Source organism: Parus major, chromosome 6 (assembly GCF_001522545.3).
Source record: "Parus major isolate Abel chromosome 6, Parus_major1.1, whole genome shotgun sequence".
NCBI classification, from domain to species: Eukaryota; Metazoa; Chordata; class Aves; order Passeriformes; family Paridae; genus Parus; species Parus major.
In genome coordinates, this window is record NC_031775.1 from 15,842,634 (window position 1) to 15,864,431 (window position 21,798).

At 38.0% G+C, this 21,798-nt stretch overlaps 1 long non-coding RNA gene across 1 annotated transcript; it reads right to left on the reverse strand.

Annotated features, from left to right (window-relative positions):
• Positions 1-6,514: 6,514 nt before the first annotated feature.
• LOC107206547 lies at positions 6,515-20,950 on the reverse strand. Its single transcript, XR_004498139.1, has 4 exons — positions 20,746-20,950; positions 12,398-12,502; positions 10,159-10,207; positions 6,515-6,601 (listed from the first exon to the last, which is right to left on the reverse strand). It is a non-coding gene; the product is annotated as an uncharacterized LOC107206547 (long non-coding RNA).
• Positions 20,951-21,798: the final 848 nt, after the last annotated feature.

The following is a 21,798-nucleotide window of genomic DNA, read 5'->3' on the forward strand; positions in this document are numbered from 1 at the left end:
ACCAATGAGCTGGTGCTCAATGAACATTCAGAGGTCCAGAAATTATCCAATCACATCAGTCCAAGAGAAATGATCACTTATCAAAGGCAACTGAAAAATTTGGGTCTTTAACAGTTAAGATTTCTTAGATACATCCAGCTGAGCAGATAACCAAACAAGAAACCAGTCACCCCAGTGGAAAGCTGATATATTCCACTGACTCGTTTCATAGTGAGATGACAAGAGGGTATAATAAACCACAAGATGTTGCCTTGAACCATAAAAGCTTTGTTAAGTGGAAGCATTGCCCTAACAATTAATGGACTATGAAGAAATATCCAAAAGGTTATGGGTGAGCTCAGCTTTCTCCCTAAGTGGAAGACAGAAATCAGTCTCCATCTGCCTTTGTGCATTTCTTCTGCAGGAGTTCCTCATCCAGAAGTTGAGAAAATTACAGACACTAAGGCATTAAGCAGTTGCAGTGGATGCAGTGGACACACTTCTGTGGGGATTAACAAGGAGGCACAGCGCTGAAACTGAGGTATCCATAGGTGCTTTTATGTCGTGTCCAGAGGAGCCTGATTGCTGGATATGCTCAGTACTGAGTGGTGTCCTCTCTAACAGGGCAAATGATCATGATGTGATGCTGCTGAGGACCACAGAACTCAATGCACCTGAGAAGCAGAAAGTGCTGTTCTGGGATAGAAATACATCTATTCCAAAGCAGAGCACTTGGACTTATCTTCACCAAAAATGACTAAGAAGGCTTGAACAGATGACTGACAAGAGAAGACTGACAACCAAAGCTATTAACAGAATTTTCTCCAGGTTTTGTATTTGGGTTTTTTTTTCCCCAGCAAGCATTTACATGCGCTGAAGATTGATGATAAAACAGCAGCAAATAACAGTAGGACCAAAATCTTCATAATTTCTCTACATGAGACTTATTCAGCAAAATGTTTTATCCTGCAGGCATTTGAGAGGATGTGGAATTGTTATAGATATACTCCTCCTGCACAAGAACGTGAGGGATAGCAGAGCATGAAAAAAACCACTACTTTCATGTGAAGGCAAAAAACTGGTCAGTCTCAGGAACAACAGCACCGCACACTTGTAGTGTTAATGTACTTACAGACTATCACTTCAAAAATAACATAGTTAGGTCCAATATAGATATAGTATTGTACAGTGTAGATATAATAATGTAGGATCCTGTATTATGTTGCTATGACCCCAGTGCCACTTACTAATAGTTAAAAAAGATGAAATCTAAAACATTAGCAGTCACAGAAAATAAGAAATGAGTAAATAGTAGCACTGTGACCAGACAGGAAACAAAACCAAAATCTCTGTCTTGAAAATAGAGAAGTCAGAAGTTCAAAAGCAGAGAAGAACAAAGGCCTGTTAAGAGTGAAGACCTATAACACAAGCAAGAAAAGAGGGCACAACTGTCAAGAGTGAGAGGCCAGCAGCTAAATGAAAACAGGCTGAGTAAAGACCAACTGAAAACAGGATACATGAAATGTTTGAAAGAAATTCATCCCCAAGAGTCCAGAGAGAGAGAAGAGCAAGAGACAGCTATGGTCTGTGTTAAGCATGACTCCATGTCATACAGCACAGTCACAGCTAAGCAGCTGCCCAGTGTCTCTCCCTCTTTCTTCTCTGCTTAGACTATAACTGAAATTGCACCAGTTGGGCACTAGCTCAAGAAAAGAAAGTTTAAAAAAAAATAGAAGAGGTAGTCTAGTTTAGTGGGATTCTGACCTCTATCACATAAGGCTCCTTGATCCCCTGGCAAGCAGGCATGAGTAATCTAACAGAGCGATGGGATCAAACCAAGCAGTGGAATTAGGAGAACTGAGATGTCAAGTTGGGCAGCCTCCGGTGAGCTTCTTTACATGAAAGAGAGGGGAAAGACCTGGATAAAGATGATACGAAATTCTGTGGAATAGGGAAGAAGACACTGAATGCAATGCACATGTGATGAGCAAAGAAAATACAAAAAATTTAAAAAAATAATTATCAGAAATGTAAAGTTTCAGCTTTTGAATTATCTTCACTCAAAATACACTTTGACAGAAGTACTTTTTGCTTTCCTAATATTCAAAGACTAGACAATTTAAACAAACCTCATCTTCAGTAAAAACACCTCAGAATCTATGGGTAAAGAAAATCAACAAATTTTATGTAGACTGGAAGTCAAACCCCACCAAGGCTTCAATGAATAAATAAGGCATAAGGAAAATGAACAATGGAAGATAGTATTGGTTTATCCCAGAACAATATTACACATCTCCAGCCAGGAGATTTCTAAGCATACGAGAACAGTGTTTACTTTTGTTTTACCCAGCAATTTCTTAAGACTCCCAAAATGCATTTTAAGAGCCCAGAGACACTTTGCCATTGCTAAGCTTTTAACAACCCCACAAGAAATTTAGGTCAGAAAGCAAAAAAAAAAAAAAAAAAAAAATTAAAAAATTAAAAAATTAAAAAAAAATTTGACAGAACATACTTGTAATATAAGGAAGATTTCTGGTTTACTGAACAAGTACTATTAATATTTCTACTACTTGGTTCATATTATATTCTACTCTGACTCAAAAGCTTTTTGCCCCAAATCTCTGTAATTAAATGTATCATGGCAAACACACACACATTCATAATCTCCTATTTGTACTGGATCATGAAATCTTAGGGACTCTGTTCAGCCCCCCAATAAATGGTAAAGGATCTTATCTCTGAGTCTTGTTATATGGGTCATGAATAATACAAGAAAGCAGTGCTGTGTCTCAAAATTGGATGACAACAAACAAGGGAGCTACAGAAGAGGAATAAACACAATAGACCAAAAGAGAGAAACATACATCCAAGGCACTATGTCACTGCCCTACTTCATTTATAAAAGAGTTGGCTAGTAATGAGCATTAATTTAGTTTACATTTTTTAATGGTATGACATTATTCTAGACATACGTCTTCAAAACAGAGTAGTGGCACATTGGGTACTTTTGTACTTTTACATCCAGTCCTAATTCCAAAATTGGCTAAAAAGCAAAACCATTTAGGAAAGAGATGAAACTCAAATAAGATACACGCAATGAAAATCTGTTTTAATCACATGGATTACCCAAAAAGAAGGGGGAAATCATCATAAACAGGTCCATTTTCATCTTGACTCTCTGTAAATGTTTAATGTGAAAAAATGTGATAATTAACGTTTCTATACTCTTATGCTTAAGGAGTCATTACAATCAGCCTTTGTTTGCTACAGAGTTGGCAGCGCAGACCTGCTGCATTTGAGAAGGGAATGTTTTAGGGTCATTTAACATTATATCACTCTTGGTGATCCAAAAGCTGCTATAATTCTGCCAAAGAGTATAGAGGGTTTCCCAGTCAAGTTTCATCCTGATTTTGATTATTGTTTATCTCTAGTCCATGTCTGAATAGTTGTAGTAAAATAGAGGAAGTTTTACTCCTGAATTTGAGGTCAGCTTGTAATGAACCATGGTTTCAATCGCATGAACAGCTGCTTCTTTTATAAGCAAAAAGGGTTCACTTACAGTTCAGGGTAACACAGTAATAATTTAAGGAACAAGGAAGCTTCTATTCATTTCTTTATTTTTTTATATGTTTTTGAAACATTTTGACATCTGAGTGCCTATAGTGGACTTGTCTGAATAGAATGTAATATTCACACTATTCTGCTTTACAAAAAAAAAAAAATGAACAAAGTGAATTTTAAAACCAGAAATACAGTAGAGCTATCAATCACCATATAAAAGCCTTTTTCATTGAGAACTTCATTTTTCATAGCAAGAAAAACTATTATTGATCTTCAAAAACTTTGTAACTCAAGTTAAAGGGGACATAGTAAATCAGGTATGGTCTCTGTAAACCAGACCAAAAATATCTGGAAATTATAAGAAATCAAAAGGACAAAACATCCCAAAACTAAGACATAATTAAAGTCAGTGGGACATAAAATTTCTTACAATTAACCAAGATCTCATCAGAAATAAAGGGGTTGGTGGTTTTTTTCCTCATCTAATTTGTAAATGTCCTTCTGGATGAGCAAAAATAATTTCTACAAATTAAAGAATTAAACTGAAGAAGACTAACAATGAATTTTTCATTTGTTGTCTATTGCTCACTTCTCTGAGAAAATATACTGTTAGGCAGACATAGGAGTGAGCAATTGTCCCAGCTCACAGATGTCCTAAGGAGAACTTTACTCATTCTTCTTTCCAACTGTCCTATCTTTACAATAGATTTGACCTGTGTTCCAGCCACTGTGACTTCAGTTCAGCTTGGACTTTTCCAAGTTATTCTGTACCTGTGCAATGCTGCTCATTGGATTGGTTCCTTACCTACAGCAACAAAAAGGTGAAGAAAACCTGGTGTTTTTGCTTTACCTGATACATTTCATCACTCAGCCATACACATCCTTTTTTCCAGTGTTATTTTACTGATACAGAAAATGCCTTGATTTCCACCTGTCCTTTTAAACAAGATTTAACTTGCCACTACCAGCACACACACTCACACCAGGCTTGCCTGCTTAGGGACATTCATTTAAATGTATCCAATTGCTTTGCAATGCACTTCAATTTACATCCTCTTCTCTGTATTAAGTAGCCATCATCAAGTGTGGTATATGATTTTACAAATTACTAAAGTGTTACTAGAATTTAGTAGTGGGATTAGCTTCTTTGTAATGCATTTCAGCATGGTGATAGCAAGGGGAATCCAAATCCAAGACTCAAAGTTTTATTTACCTAGGAGACAAAGGTGTGCCAACTTCCAACTCACATGAAGGATGACTGTCACAAGGAATTGTCCTGTGTCCCGAATTTAGAGGTAAATTGCTTCTTTACCACTTGGTAAATACTCAGCTGTTCACAGCAGAACTAACTGATGGAGAGAGAATCCCAGGAGCAAAGCAATGAAAACTTAGAATATGCAAAAGGATGCTTGGCCATCACACTGTGCCTTTATTCCTCTCTCATGGTTACTTCTCTGATAACTCAGGCTCTCGGCTCCTTTCTGAAGTGGTTGAGGTAGAGATGAGCTAATTCAGGATTTTATGTGACCTAATTCAGAAAACACGTAGCTCTTTCTCTTCAGCATATACTGTTCTGCAAGTATTTTTATTCATGTCTATGCATCTCCAAGGCTTTGGAACTTGGAAACCTATGTTCCTGAAGCCTGCTGCTCTCCACATTTCCTCCTTCCTCCCTAACATTTGCTGTAATTCACCTCTTTACCAGATGAAATAGTAACAAATTGGTCAGGATACAGTAACCTCAGATTCCTTGTTGGACTGGCCATTTTTAACATGTCACAGCAGAACAGCAGGACACATTTCCTGCCTTACATTCAATGGCACTACATGCCACAAGGAATAAGTAGCATGATGAAAGCAATCTTTCCACATCTCCTATCTGAGCAGTGATTCTTGCCAGTTCTTGGAGCACACATGTGGCTGCTGACACATGGGATTTATGTGAGTTCTGTATTTGAAATCTTATTTATTCCTTCATTTTTGATGGAGAAAAAGTCTTATGGCATCTTGATGTTTCTAATTCACACCATTGCTTCTTTTCACGCCAAATTAGATTTCTTCCCATTATTCTTCTTCCTAGTCTCACATTTTTCTATTTTTGACACTTCCTAAAGTAAGGATGACTTCCTGAAGCAGAAGCATGACCAGCTAAGCAATGCTGCTCATCATTCTCTTTCACCAGTTCATACTATACATTACAATTTTTTTTTTCCTTTCTCTTTTATTATATCAAACTAAAATTTTTCGTAAGGTAGATGCTCCACTCCACAGGTATGAATACACCCAGTTATTTAAAATATAGCTTGGGATTCTTAGCTTGAACTTAAAGCAGTAAGTATTTCTTTAATAAAAGCAACAAACAAACAAATAAAAAAATAAAATTACACAGATTTGCCCTTCTTAAACTACAAGGCATACTAGTATTGATTTATGCAGCAAGTTTTTAACCTATTAATTCTTAATCTCTTCCGGTAGTTAAAGTAGAGATATTTTACTTCATCAGTGTTCAGCACACAAAACCTAAATCTAAACCTAGGGTCAACCCCTAAAGAAGAAATTAATAAACAAGTATAAACAAAACAAGAGGGAAGAAAGCAGTAGTTAATTTTATTATTGAAATTGGCCTCCTTTGTGTTGTGAAAGAGAATAACCTACATTTGTAAGGTTGGTAAACAAAATAAGAGAAAATTTCACCTCTGGTAAAGGCACATTAGGTGCCAGACTCCTTGAAAGACTTGATAAGATTTAGGCACATGTTTTTCTTAAGTCTTTCAAAGTCTCCCTCAGAACTTGGTTAACAAACTACTCTGTCTCATCTCCCAGCAGTACCACAAAACTTTTTCCTCTGTGCTCCCATCAAAAAATAAATTCAAGATAAATTAGAGGATGTACCAGGACCCAAACCTGAATTCTGGGAAAAAAAAAATCATAAAATTACATTTTATGTTACTCTGCTTTCTTTCTAAGCAAATTACCTGGACTTCAAGAGATCATTGCTTTTAGGCAGCAAGACCATGCCCTCTAAAATGTTCAGTTCTCCCATGTGTCAATTTCTAATATTCTGAAAAGGAGAAATATATAAATCACATTTAAGATGAGATCTGTTAAGTACATGTAGGATTTTAATTGATAAAACAACTGATTATTTCTCAATTATAAACAGCATACTATAAGGAGGCAAATAAATATCCTTGTAATTCAAAGTTTGGTGACTTATTTTTATTTCCATATGAATTATTCTGCATTTCTGTGCTGGGTTAAATGCATGTGAGCTTGTTATGATTTATGCTAATACAGCTCAACTGGCTAACCAAAATACTTTTGCAAGTAATTCCCTACTTAACTAATTGTAGTTGCTATGAAAGCCAGGGAATCTAAGGCTTTACCAGCTATATTGTTTCATTAAGATGTTTGTAATGGCACATCATTAGCTAAATCCATACACACTTAAAACAGTATTAAGACTCAACACTCATTCTTCTTTTCCTCTTTTAGCTATTAAGTTTACTACTCTCTTTAGTTCTTCTACTTTCATTACCATTTGCTTTTTGTATTAATAGTACTTGGGTTTAGCATTGCTCTGAAGGTCTGCTTCTCCTAAGAGTACTGAGGTAGATACCTGTAATTTTGAGGATGCAATTCACAATCAGGATAAGGAATCATCCAAGGGGTAAAAGCAAGTAAGCCCAAAGAAACAGAATGCAAGCTGATCAAAATCTGGGACACTGTTGGTGGGTTAGTCATACAATGCTATTACAAGTAACTAGAATAAAACACACGTGAAATTTCAGGTTCAAAAATGGTGCAAAGAGACACTATACTGTGAGCTCTGCTACTGGAATTCAGAAAACTTCACTGTATCCTCCTCTCAGCACAAAGCACATGACAGGGTATAAAGCAGGAGATGCACTTATGTGTCACAGCAGGGAAAGATTTTTTAAAACTAATCATAGCACTTTAAACAATATTTAGACACAGAATCCAATCCCAGAGGAAAAATCCCAGAGGAGCAATGCTAAGATGTAAGGGTGGAAAGAGGACTTTAATAATGTTCTGTGTGCATAGTAAGAGTGTCAAGCATTACACTTCCACATCAAGCCAAACATGGATTCCTCTGGATTTTTAAAAAATGGACTGAAAACTTTTCAGTTTTCATTCTTTTATGTGGGTGACATAAAAAAGAATGATAATTTTTTAATAACTTACACTTTAAAAAGTAGCTGAAGTCTCAAACTTATTGCAGTGAGTGAAAAAATAACTGCTGTGCATAGGGTTTGCTTTCTAACATCGGAAGTCTCTGTCCTAGTTACAGCTACCATTTGTGTAAAACCAAGGAAACAGCAGCTTACTGACTTTCTGAGTTTAAATCCACAGAAGGCTTAACAGGAGTTACAGCAGCCTAGCTTGTGGTACCTTCAGTGACACTGGCTAGCGCTATAGAAAACTATTTAAAAGCAATCAAACAAACAATCAGGAAACAAAACTTCCAAGTATTACAGAGGTTAGTTTTCTTACTGGACCAATGTGAACATGCAGACCACTCCTGGCCCAGTATAAATATTTTTTTTGTCAGATGAAGTTTACTTATATGCTTCCTCTAAAGAGAAGTTTCCTTTATACAGATAAGACTGCAACATGCACACGTATGGATGTTTGCATATGCTCAGTGGAATGTGTCTCAGCCATGGAAATCCCATCAAACTGTAAAGGTTTATGAATGAAATCCAGAGGCTACACAGAACACCATCAATGATGAGCTATTTTATAAACTGGGAAATAACAACAAGACTTTAAAAACCCTGTAATCTGTAGCCAGAGACACACCAATGTAAAACAGATTGCTTTTTGAATTGTACACTTGACAAAACTACTCTAAAACCTTCTCTTGATGGTTCTATTCACAAACTGTGCTTAAAGTGTTACAGCACCTGCCAGTATGCAATTATGCAGCTATTACACTTCAAACAAACAAACAACCTTCCCCCCCATCCCTCCAAACTAACAGCAACAAAATGCCAACACCATACCAGAGGTACCAGAGTATTGCCATACTTTGCTCTCACAACCTGTCTAATACCGTAAAACCACAAACTATGAGCAAAATATGACAGTTTAGCTTCTGTGGATACACTCAGGTTATCCAGACCCAGCTTCTGCCAACATATTTGAGTCAGTATCGTGTAAATTCGAGCATTGTCCCATCACTCTGATGTGTTTTAGAAATACAAAATTACTAAACCAGGACTCTGCTACAACCGTCTTTAGGGTTGTAAAGTTACATAATGAGGAATAGAGACACTTGATGTAACTAAATACTAGCTGAAATAAATGGCAAGGTGCTTTGTTTAAACAGGTCAAATCCCATGGTCAGCATTCAGAAAAAAAATCAGAGTGAAGTTAATGTGATTCCTCCCTAGACAATTGTAGCAAAATGGCCCCATGATAATGAAAATAAATTAATTCTGTAATTTCAAAGATTTGAAGCAGATTAGAACAACCAGGACATGGTTTTGTACTTCCATCTTAATACATGTGTGACTGCATTATATTTAGAGGATAACTGTTTCTTCGAAGTTATGGGAAAACATGACAACATTGCCTGTTTCAGTCTCTAGTCAAATTACTTCGTTCTACATTGTTTACTGGATCACAATGATCATATCCTTCTTTTGACCTTAAACCTTGAAAAAATACCACAGACTGCTAAAATACTTACAGTAAAAGCATCCATCTAATCTTTCTACTCGAGCAAAACAGTATGCTCTATCAGGAATGAAAAACTGGTTTCACTAAGGCTCACTTGACATAGGAATGAACCCACTGAGTATGTAAGGTAAAGACAAAGGGTGTTAAAATAGGAGTGAAATGTTGCAAGAAGCATTTCCCCTTAATGAATTACTGGGAGATTTGTAGCAGGCCAGCCAGGGTAAGTCTTTCAGCATGTGTATCCAGAAGTGTCATGGACTTGCTGCACTATATCGTTGCTGCCCTTTCCATGAACTGGGCAGTTTCCTTTCACCAGTTTATTTTCACTTCTATTCTGGCAGCTGTCTACAGCAGTAGGCATTTATCTTAAATAATTTGCTACTTGTTGAAGAATTCACGGAGGGTGGGGGGAGAGGGAAATAGCCATTCTTGGTGCACCATATCATAACTGATTAAAAAAAAATCAATAAAGATTAAACAGATTTCCCAAAGATTTTCCCCCTCACTTCAGAGGAAATCTTACACATATATGTACATTCCCCCTCCCCTAAACAAAACACTACTAGAACTTGCTGAATTTATCTTTCCAATTATTCAAAGTAACAAAATTTGTGGAAGCTGTGCTTTCCCTTAATTAATTCAAAGTATTTTCCTTACCAATTTAAAAAAAAAAAAAAAAAAGCTCAGCAATAACTGCAGTAAAGATTAAACTTGGTAATAAAAAAGTAAATGTTTTCATATTATTAACTTTTTCAATAACAGGGCAAATCCTTTGATGCAAACTACCTCTTCTTATGCTTGGCAACTAACCTCAAGAGTAAAGTTTCTGGAACAAAACGATTGGGTAGTGGAAATTCAAAATGTAAAAGCATCATTTAATGGGGAATGTTACTAAAATGTACTTTACATTACCTTAATCTGTGTCATGAACAAAATTATCATTTTCCCAGTTAGTAGAGTACTGTGGAAGAAAGAAAAAATGTCATTGTTAAGTGCCATTGGTAATACAAATAAAGAGAAAACTAAACATTTTCATTCTCCTTATTAGATACAGTTATGGGAGACTGGAAAAGTACAATGCAATGTAGACCTTACAAAGTGTTTGGTAATTTTTATTAAATGGGAGTGAAAGCAAAATGGGAAAGAGTGAAAGTCAAATTATATTCTTATGTCATGTATATGAAACCCACGGGAGCAACCAGTATTTCAGTCACTGGTTGTTACCAATGATTTGATGAAAGACCGGTAGCTGTAAAACTTTAATGCTTTTCTAGGCTTTACACAAATTCTGTGAAGTCAGAAGTTCACTGCAGCAGGTGAAAAACCAGGCAAGCATCCCTGGCCCTCATTTTCTCTCATTTGAATGCAACAGTTTACACTGCGATTTTGCATTCTATAGCCCCACAATAAAGCAAGCAGAACCATAATTCGTTATTTAGAGTAACCTATCATTTCAGACAAGCTAACACTAAAACAAAACATTTTTCAGTGACAGCGGCAAAAAAAAAATTCATTTGCATAACACATTCATCATATTTATATTTCCACTCCACTATCCCAGAAAAGTTTCAAAGGCAGAAAAACAACAGACAATGTTGAAAACCAAAATATTTTCTTTTCACCATAAAGTCTGAGTAATAACTAAATGGCATTCTTCAAATGGAGATTAACAATGTTGAACCAGATGTTCTCCATTTCACAAGTGTCTATGCCTCAAAAGTACCCAAGACAGATATTCCTTGGAAAATCCTACATCCAGAGTTCAAATTCAAGCTTAAACAAAACAAAATCAAGTGGAACCAACACTCCCTCCCTTCTGCAGTGTGTGACACTTCCCCACTCTGCATATATCGGTGTAAACTGATAGACAAAATGAGTTTAAAAAGTTATGTGTGCATGTGATTATATAAAGTCAGTTAGAGAGGCGTTATAATCAGAACCTCGACTGAACCTGATTCATCTAACATCTCAGAAAAAAATCAGCTTCAGCTATGAGAGTCAGTCTCCTCAAAGTTGTTCAACACTGAAAGAACAGCTTTGACTCCAGTTAAAATCAAAACCAGACAGATTTTCTTCAGTTCTAGTCTGTTAAGAGTTGGTTGAAATTTTCATGAGAATATGAATTTCCATAAGGATTGAATTTCAAAGAGCAGACATCTTATAAGAATTGCTAACCTTGAAATATTTCCCTTGGAATCTTATGGCATGTGGATGCCCTTTCATCTGTGCCCATTTTTTTTCAATGCAACCTTAAATTACATTGGGCCTAAACCTCTTTACTCAGTATTTTTAGGAAGCAGCAATGAGAGTGCCATTTGTATTTTCCCTTGTACAGAGACTTACAAAACTATTCAAACTTTTCATTCAAATTTAAATTAAAACTTAGCTGTTTAATTTGTATGTATGGACAGAGGGTCTCAGATCTGCTACAGTGATGTTTATCTGGGAGAGATAATCTTAAGGGAAATGAATATCAATACTGTGTTACAAATTCTGATTTTCAAAAAAATTTGATGTAGGAACCAGTCATCTCCAGACCCTGCTTAGCTGACCAGAAGCATAGAATCATAGAGTCATACTGCACTATAAAAGTCTCTTTTCAACTGCCCGTAACTTCACTACTCTCTTTAATCTGAATATTCATGTTCCTCAGAGGTGGGAGTGGCTTCTGGAAAGCTGCAGTGCAACTGTACCACTGCTCCCTGAATCAGGAATACTTTTTCCCCCCCAATACATTCAGATGATAATGGCCAGCACTAGAATGCTCAAGAACAAAGACTTGGCTTGGGAGACCACTATGTCACACTTGCATGAAGTTGGTTTGGAGACTAGGATGAGGAGCAGAGAGAAAAGAAAACAAAAATGTTTCATCAGACCTCAGCAAAAAAATTTCCTGTCTGCAGAAGATTTCATATCATCTTCACTGAGTTAGACAACAAGGTATAGGTGCTTGTCAGACCAAGTCCTGTGACAGAGGTTTATGTGGGATCAGCTCTATGAAATGGCATCTTGTGGAAACACATAGATCTTGTTCACTAACAAGTAATTTTTGTATTCAGTTTTTACAGAATACAAACAGCCAGTAACAGCCAAAGTCTTTTACATCATAAGCATTAACTTTTCTTTTTTCCAATTATTCAGGCCTAAATACCTCAGACTGGAGTCACAAACTTAGCAGAAACTCTTGAACCAACTTCTCTGCACTTTTGTCATACTTCATAAGATGAGGCTGTACCCTCTTCACACTGTAGAGCTGCTGTGAAAACAAAATGTCTTAATTAAGATATTAGCTAAGCATTCCAGAAGGTACCCTTGGGAAAACTCAATATATATCACAAATAAAGTCATATCAAAGTTATCTAATTAAATGAAAGAGGCACTCAACTGCAAGCAGCTACAAAAAGAGCCAGTCTACCCAAAATATCTGTTAAAACATACCCACTGTTAGGCCAAACATTTCTAGATTTCTTCCCTTTCAAGTTTTGCTTCCTGTATTAGCTGCTGATAAAAAACATTTTGCCACTACTTAGCTGGGCAGAGAAAGAGACAAAGCTAAAACCCAAAAAGCTGTTACATGGTTTATTTACTTAAAAAAACATGTTTTTATTGGAATATGAACAAGGCTCAATAACTACATTCTGGGAATTAAAGATTCAAACCCAGTGTTCTTAATTGGTATTTTTCCATAGAGCCAATCCTTTCAGAGATGCTGCATGGTCTAGTGATGGTCAGAGGAGAAGACTGAGAGCCTTTAGGATACTGGGTACTTATCCAAATTCACAGCACTGACTCATAGTCTGGGACAAGTCACTTGACCTCCTATGCCTCAAACAGTCCAGCTGGAAAATACAGAAAGAAAAGCAGCAATCCTGAATGAGAAACAGTTATTATGACTAAGATCAGCTCCTGGATAAATCCAACATCAAATAAAATGTGTTTTCCATATGGAAGCTGCTTTCCTAAAGTGGAATAAAACGTAAATGCCTGTCAATTACAATGATCTGAAAGGCAAGTGGTGAGAAAAGCTCTGCAACAGAGCAACAGGAAAGACTGATAGGAATGAAGGACACTTCTTGAGGTGCAGAGAGAGGGGAGATGGAAAGCAGTCAGGCATCTGGCAGCAGCAAAGGTGAAGCCATGATTTGAGGAGGTCAGAGGCAACAATGTGTCTGAGTCAGAAAAGGTCACTTATTCAATATTCCAGCTGTAAGATGAAAGAATGCAAGTGGAGATTTTTCAGAGCAGAGATCACAGATGCAAGAACATCTAAAAGGTGGACTGTTTGAAAGTGCCACTGACAGATATGATGAATCCATCTTCTCAGGCTAAAAAATTTCTCAGCTCTTGATTTTACCTTTTCCTTCTCCTCTCTTGCTTCTCTAAGCAGCCATCCCTGTTTCCCAGAGTTTCCCTCCCACTTGCATTCAAGCAAGCCTGTTCCAAGCACTTCAAGTCTGTATGAGGAGATAACCAGCTCCCAAAGTGGAGGCAGAAAATGACATTTCCTGTGTTCTACTCTGCCTGAGCTGTGCTTTCTGTGCATTTTTGTGACAGCCATTCCATTAAAATACAGTGTTACTGAAAAAGCTTATTTTCTATACCAACAGAACAGCTGAGGTAGCTGTGTCATTCCCAATTGGTATTTATATGAGGCTCACGTGAGAAGGAATAAAAGAAAATGCCTGTAAAGCAGATGAATTTTAAGGAATTATACCTTATAGATTAATACCTTATAGAAGCACATGGAATCCAAACTGCAAAAGAAACAAGTACAGCATTATTTGACCTTGGAATATGTACTGATCTCCAGCATGTCCACAAACTTTCAGATTCACCAGCTGAATTTATTTCAGAAGAAACAAAAAACTACCAAAAGTTCAGATGTCCCTGATGTAGGCTGAAAAATTAAGTCAGTGAGAGTAAGGGAATTGTGAACCAAGGAAAAGAGATAGTCTGAGAGGCAGTCAACTACAGATTGCACAGTGAACTATTCGAAGAAAGAAATTTATTCCCTTGGACTGACATTACAAAGCCAAAACCAATTATGGAAGTGTTGCATGAGCAGCACTCTCCAGCTCAAGCTGGAAACGTGCCATCAGAAAGTCCACTACTTCCACAGCTCCTGTGGAAATTGGTAAAGCTTGTTCAAAGCAATAAAACCAAACATATGCAGAACTTGATTTTAAAGGACTGGCCATATCAGAAACTGCAGCAGTTGATGCCCTGATGTTTCAGCAATATTGCCACTACAGAGAAGCAGTGAATCCTCTTGAGTTTTTACGGGAGTGGGATAACATCCTTGGGCACAGGACAAAGCCAGCAACAGTTCTGGCATCCCAATGTGAAGACAAACAAACCAGCAAGGAGGCCACTGTACTGTGTGGCCTCGGGCAGGTCCACAGGGTACAGAAATGCACCCTGGAAGTTTCCTACAATAGTACATTTTCCAAAATACTGTGGTGAAAACTATCAATAGCACAGAGTCTTTTATGGGCTGTGAAGCCAGAACTGACAGTTTCTCACTTCTATCTAGCCAGGAGAATATCTAAGCTAAAAAAAATGCTTTAAGCAGTTATAGTAAAAGCAATTTGAAGAATAGGGGAACAAAGGGTGTCAGCTGAGCAACTGCCTGAGAGGAGACTGAAGGCTTAGGCAACCTATAGTCTTACCATCGGCAAACAATGCAAAGAATTAGACCTGCTAACCACAACTTGGCCAGGTACCTGAGCTGATGATGATGAGGCTATGAAACACATGTTAATGCATGGCTAGCCTGCTGTCAGTGACTCTCCTTTGACAGAAAAAGGGGAAATAAGTTCAAAACAAAAATCTCTCTTGACAGTATCCTTAGCAGGATGTCAAAGTATTTGAGAATCCCAGTGCAGACAACAACCAAGACAAAATTCTTGTTGGAATTCTTACAACTCACATTTATTCCCTTATTTTTTCATAATCTACTCCTTTGCCATTCACAAGTATGCTGCTGTGTATTTCATCGCTCCTGTTAAGGCAATCAGAGACACAAACACTTGAGCAAGCCATGGAAGTAATATCTCACCGCTCCTGTGGACCAATGGCAAAACTGGAATTCCTGCAGGCACTGTCTCTTTGCCCAAAGTAGCACAACACTTGACCACACTGACTTAGAGTTGGGACTGTGTTTTACCACTTCCCTCTTCCCTTCTGGGAAGGCACCTTATTACCAAATTATTTTCAGACTTCTGAGCAGTCAGAGGATCGGGTTCCTGTACCTTTGATGTGTTTTTTGTTAACACAGTAAAGACATACACTAGTGCACAAGCCTGATCTCTGTGCTGTCAGTGCCAGTCTCAGCTTTTTATTGTTCAGGCCTCAGTTAAAGTGACTTCACTTTAAACTTCATGTCAGCCCCCAGAAGACCAGTAAATCTAACAATTAACCAAAGTAACAATGCATTTATGAAGTAAAAAGGTAACACAATATTTACTCTTAAAGGACACTATTTGAAAAAGAAGTTCAAAGCCTCTACTGCATTGTATAGATAAGACCAGGAACCACTGAATTAGTAATTGTTCAACCACTCTGGCAAAAAGTGTACAAATTTTCCACCACTGTCATCCAAAAATATTTTAAATGTTTTTATGTCAAGTCTAAACAGAATGTTTCTGAAATCACCTTAATGGTTTTTCAATATTACTTAGCTTGCAAGCAGAGCCAAAAGGATAAAATACCACTGAAAATTCTCTTTCCCAAATATGTGCATAAGGACCAGTAAGAGGTTAGTATCTGAAATCAACTTTTTAGTTCAGGTTTTCAAGTCAACATTTGAAGTCTCAAGAAGCTTGAGAAAAACTGACACCATTTTAGGTGCTTAAATCAACAAACTCCCAAATTTCAGCATTCTCAAAGTAGGCAATGTGCTTTCTTTCTGTGCTGATCATAAGTAACCCAAATAAAGTTATTGATACAATTACAATTAATAGCAAATCTTAGTAAATGTCATAGTTGTTGAACCAAACAACAAATTATAATTAACTAGAAAACCTAGTAATTCAAGCTTTAATGAGCAATACAATTCTTATGTCCATCTTTCTCCCATCCTGGACTTATTTCCAGTCACTAAATAATCTGATCACTCCCATTAAGAGTAGTCTGAATAGAAAAATGTATTGCATTTGTCACCACTATTATTCTACTTCAGTCAAAACAATATGAGATGAATGCAGTCTAATTTATGAATGCTGCTAGAGGAGTCTGACCTTTTTCACATAGCTTTAGTAATTAATCTCGGTGACTATCTGTTTTTTGCTATTCATACCCACACAGAACTGAGATGACCTGGTGAAGAAACATGTACCAATAAAGTGAGTTGCACTTTTCTTTTTTTTTTTTTAGGATTTCAGTTTTCTCAGTCTGACTCTAAAATACATTAAATGCATGCACAGCAATTACTAAACACTTAAGAGAAGTGATGATGACAACAGGAGCCCTATTTAGTTTTCACCTGTCAAAACCCACCAGAATGAATTAGATCCTGAGCATCTATTTGTGCAAGAGATATCTAGAAGTAAGTATTGTTCTATTATCTCACTAAAGTTGAATAAAAGAAACAATACAATGAAAAGTATGGTATTGCATTAACATTATTAGTGTTGCAGCCTGGTTTTAGTAGAATATTTTTCAGTAAAGCTCATATTCCCAAATGGAAAAAAGAAAACGGTGTTTACAGTCACTGGCCATGTTCAGAATAGAAGAAAAGTAACCTATCCTTCCTAGCTGTTCAATTTCCCCAACAACTGCAATCAGTGAAGGGCCACCTCATCTTTCATTGACTCTCCCTTCAGTTGGAAACTCACACAGGACTCTGGTCTAAACTGCACCTTGCAAAAACAAACCAACAACCAAGTAACAACTACCACCACCCCTGCAATTCTCTTCAGTTTACAAGTTCTACAGCAGTTTAGGAAGGCTGTGCATGTGTTGTACCTCCTCTGCAGAGAGCTCTCAGAGAAATGACAGAATGCTCAGTGGGCTGAAAGCCATCTCTGAAGCCAGTCTGTCACAGTTTCTGAGGTGCCTTGCTGACCATGTTACAGAGGGCTGCCCAGATGTGATGAAGTGATTCCCCTATTACCAACCCACCTCCAGAAATGCTGGAAGACAGGGCAGGAGAGCTCTCAAAAGACACTCTTCCTCACCTAGATCTAAAATCCTAAAAGCTTGTTGTACTGCTCAGTGATTTTTACCCAGCATAAGGAGACTGAGGAAAGACTTATGTGCATATATAAAAACTTTGTTATAATCAAAACTTCCAAGTAGGTTTGTGGATCATGCTGAAAATCAGTGATGCATTACATAAAACTTCTTGCCAGCACTAGTAGGAAACTATTGCCACAGAAATGCACGGCTTATATTCTCAAAATTCTACTTTTCTACTTTTCCTTGCTTTTTCCACGACAGCCTGCCAGCAGGAAGAGAACTCATGACTGCCACAGCCGAGGTAGCCCACGAGTTTGGTGTCACCAACCCATGCAATTGGTGCACTTGGTTAAAATGCTGCAGCAGAAGTGCCCAAGATAACCAACATTTGCAACTATCAGACAAGAGACAATGCACATTCTCACAATGTGTACTTTTTCCACTCAGGAGACACAAAAGTTCAGAAAGAGGAAGGAGATAGGGCAGTGATCCTAGTGGTAATCAGAGCTCAGATCACAAGCTCAGTCACAATCTCAACTACAAGTATGGGCTTAGCAGCAGCACAGCTGGTGAACTGTTGCAGACATCCACTAAATGTGACATTTCCTCACTCTCTCTTTGCTGTTCACAAAGAAGATGATTGCTAATTTCTTCTCTATGTTCATATCTGTTCTTTGCTGAGTAACACAAGGATACATAAATTATTTCAATTAAATTATTCCTTCTGCCAAAAGCATGTGCTTCCTACAGAGACCAGATTTTATCAAGAACGTGTAATTATTTTGCTTTCCTTAAATGAGAAGTTCCTAGAGTGTTATAATCAAATTATAAGCCCCAATATGAGGTCTCAGGTCTTATACAGCATCAAGAAAAGTGCAAAAATTCCAAATTTTTGTAATGTAAATAGCAGAAAATATATGTGATACTGAAAAATATATTTCAGATAACATCCTTTTGGGTTTGGAGGATTTCTGTTCTGAGCCTTGAAATACAGCTTCCAAACAGTCAGGAACAATAGCCTAAAGTAACTTATAATTCCAAATTGAAGTCTGGAAAAAAAAAAAAAAAAAAAAAGCAAAAAAAAAAGCAGCTTCTTCCTGATAGATTGAGACTCCAGATCTACTAGGAAGAAGAAGAGAGTATGCATAAGGAATTCCTTTTCATGGAAAGGAAACTGAATTTATTACAGGCTCTTCAGTTTCTGGTAAGTTTCCACATTTAAAAAATAGTTTTGCACAAACCAGTTTTGTCCACACATTTTTAAATTCTAGCAAGTAGGTGAAAATTGCATTGACTGATTTTTCATTCCTACCAGTCTTATACTTCACATAGGCTAGTAAAACCTTCTCAACTCAAGACTATATCATGAGATGACATAGATTCAAACTTTAAACAAATACATAAAGCCATGACCCATTTGTTTTGATATTCTGCAATGTTCCAGACAGGGAGAAAAGCCATCACTGAAACCATGAGACATACAAGACTTCACAATTTATTAAGAAGATTAGCTGGGTTTAGTTTGTGCAGTAATGATTAGTCACTGAATATGTGTTGGTTTGAAAGCCTAAAAGGTCAGGGATCAAGGAATTATTTGGCTTAATTGTGTTTGGGTTTTTTTGTCTTTTAAATAGTTAAAAGGTTTTTTTAAGTTGAGCAAAACTTTGCAAATGCGGAACTCCAAGTATATTCCACACGGAACAACAAACGCACCTTAAATATACCATGTTTTTTCACTTTTGGATTATATTTGTAGAACTGCCTGCTGTGAAATGACAAAGTTCATGGTTCATCTGAACTTTTGAACTCAAGTGAGTATTTGACACAGCAAAACAATCTAAATGAACCTAACACAAAGTTTTCATAGTTTAAACCTAGCTTTCAGGCCTTTGTCTGGGGCAATTGGGTAGGAAAGTTCTTTATTGATGTTGTAAAAACTACCAGTTTAATAACAGGCAGAGAGAGTGGAATGATCAGTGGAAAGAGCACCTTAGCATTTCTGAAATAGTGCTGGTTTGGTAGTTCATTGAACTTTACCTGACCCCATTACGAAGGCTTCCCCAGGACAAGTTGTAGCTGCATTTGTGACAAGACTGAACCTTCCTATCTTATTTCAAATAGGCTCCAGGGCTGGGAGTTTACAGATAAAGTTAGTTAAAAAAAAAACACAAAACAAACTCTGCACACATGAGTTCACTTGGCTCCTTGCACTGCTATTTCATATTGATGTTAGGCTGTATTCCTTTTATTATGGAGAAGTAGAGATGCTCTTTTCCAAAAGGAAAAAAGCTTGTTACCTTAATTCCTGATATATTCCAGCAAAAGCCTTTGAAAGACTTGGAAAACACAGTGCGTTTAAGATTCCTATGCTGATGTCCCTCCTAAATCTTGGTCTGCATGCCAGTGACTACTACCATCCCTTCTTAATGTTAGTAGAAATTCTACAGCAGTCTTAATTTGTGTTTTATCAGTTTTAGACCTATCAACCAACAAAACCTGGAAAATATTTTGAGGCTTTTAAAATTACTAAGACTACAAGATGTTCTGTACTTCAAGTTCACAAGCAGTTTCAGAACTCACTGGTGCATATGAATGACAAATATTTCTGACATTAGAAATGCTTACTACCTAGGGTTCAAACAAGCCTTACAATATCCAAAGAAGAGCGATAAACTTCTACAACTGCATAAATTCCCTGTGATAATAATCATACCACACAAAGCCCTGTATTTCACCAGCCTGTAAGGCTGCAGTCACTCATTACTTCCATCCAAAAGAATGAGGAAAAGCAACTCAGAGATTACTTACAAAGAACAGCTGTAGCAATCACTAACAGTCTAATATCACTTCTCTGTTGCAGTTTACTAATGCAGTTGTATGTTTTTAATCAGCTGAACTATGACAGGAAGACAGCTCCAAGATTTAGAAAATTCTAAAGCAATTTCATGACAGTTTGCATTACTAACTTTTCTAACTAGGTCTTCCAAGTTTGCCATTTAACTCCAAAGCCCACTTATACAGCTCTATTTCTAGCCCTCCCACTTCCTTTACTGGCAAGTTTTATGTCCTATATCTGCTGGTTTGATTTTTTTTTTTTTCCCTATTCACCCAAGAGCTGAGCATTCAGCAGGAATGAGGAAAGGAAATACCTATCTCGCTGAATTAAAAAAAAAAAAAGAGTGAGAGAAGGGCGGGGGAGCCGGGCTGGCTCGGCCGGGCGGGCAGGCGCGGCGGGTCCCACAGGGCCGGCGGGGAAAGCGCAGCCCCAGCCGGGCGTTCCCGTTCCCGTGTGGGCCCGCCGGGCCTTTCCTCTCCCCGTACCTCCCGCGTTACCCTCCGGAGCCTCGCTCCGCTCCTGGCCGGGCAATTAGCAGGGTGCACAGATACAGAGAGCCGTGAGGAAGTGCCTCAGCTGGCTCCCAAAGCCGCCTGCGGAGCCGCTTCGTCCCAAGCAGCAAACGGCAGGGATGCCGTGAGGTTCCTACGAATCACGGTCCCGGCATCTTCTCACGGCACTCGCAAAGGCACCGAGCCCGGCAGGCTTTGGCAGGGCCGGCCCGCGGGGCACGGCCTGAGCGGCGGGGCCGGGCCGGGCCGGGCCGCGCGGCTCCGGCCGCCTCTGCGCGCCCCCAGCCCGGCGCGGGCGAGGCCTGGGCAGCGTCACCTGGAAAGGATTGTGCCACCTGCGCCTTGGAACCAGCCCTGCCTCATAACCAGGATGATGGCTCAGGATCCCCTTTATTATTATTTACTTACTTTCTTTTTCAGAACCCACCTGTGCTACTGAAATATGCGAAGTAGCTGACAGTGAGGCACTGTTGAAGGGCAGCACTGAGCTGAAATTCCATCTAAAGCAATAAGATTTTGTACATGCCAGTATACCTATATAAATGTTATATTAAATATAAATGTTATATTAAATTAGATATAAATTGTATGTAAATTGTATAAAATTATATATAAATTGTTCTATTAAATATAACAATATATGTAACAATATTGTTACCAGAGATAGGAAAAATAATCACCTGAATCGCCACTTGATTAATTCTGTACAGTCCCCATGAAGTATCCAAACTGACACCCCAGACGCTCTATGAATTAACCTTCTGAACTTTCCAAGGGATAAAGCTGAGTTTCTCCATTGCCCTGCCCGATTGTTGAACACCCTGAGCATTCCCTGTCAAGAGCCACAAACGCCACCAAGCCTGAGCCCCAGGTGCAGTATGCACACCCTGCAACTGTGCCATCACAGATTCACCCCACGGTTTTAAAGCTGTCTCTGCTAAGTGAGCCTTGCTGGGCACGGCTTTCCAGTCAAGCCTTTAGGCATGCAAGAAGAATTTCTTTTCATCTCAAATATATGGGAGTGAT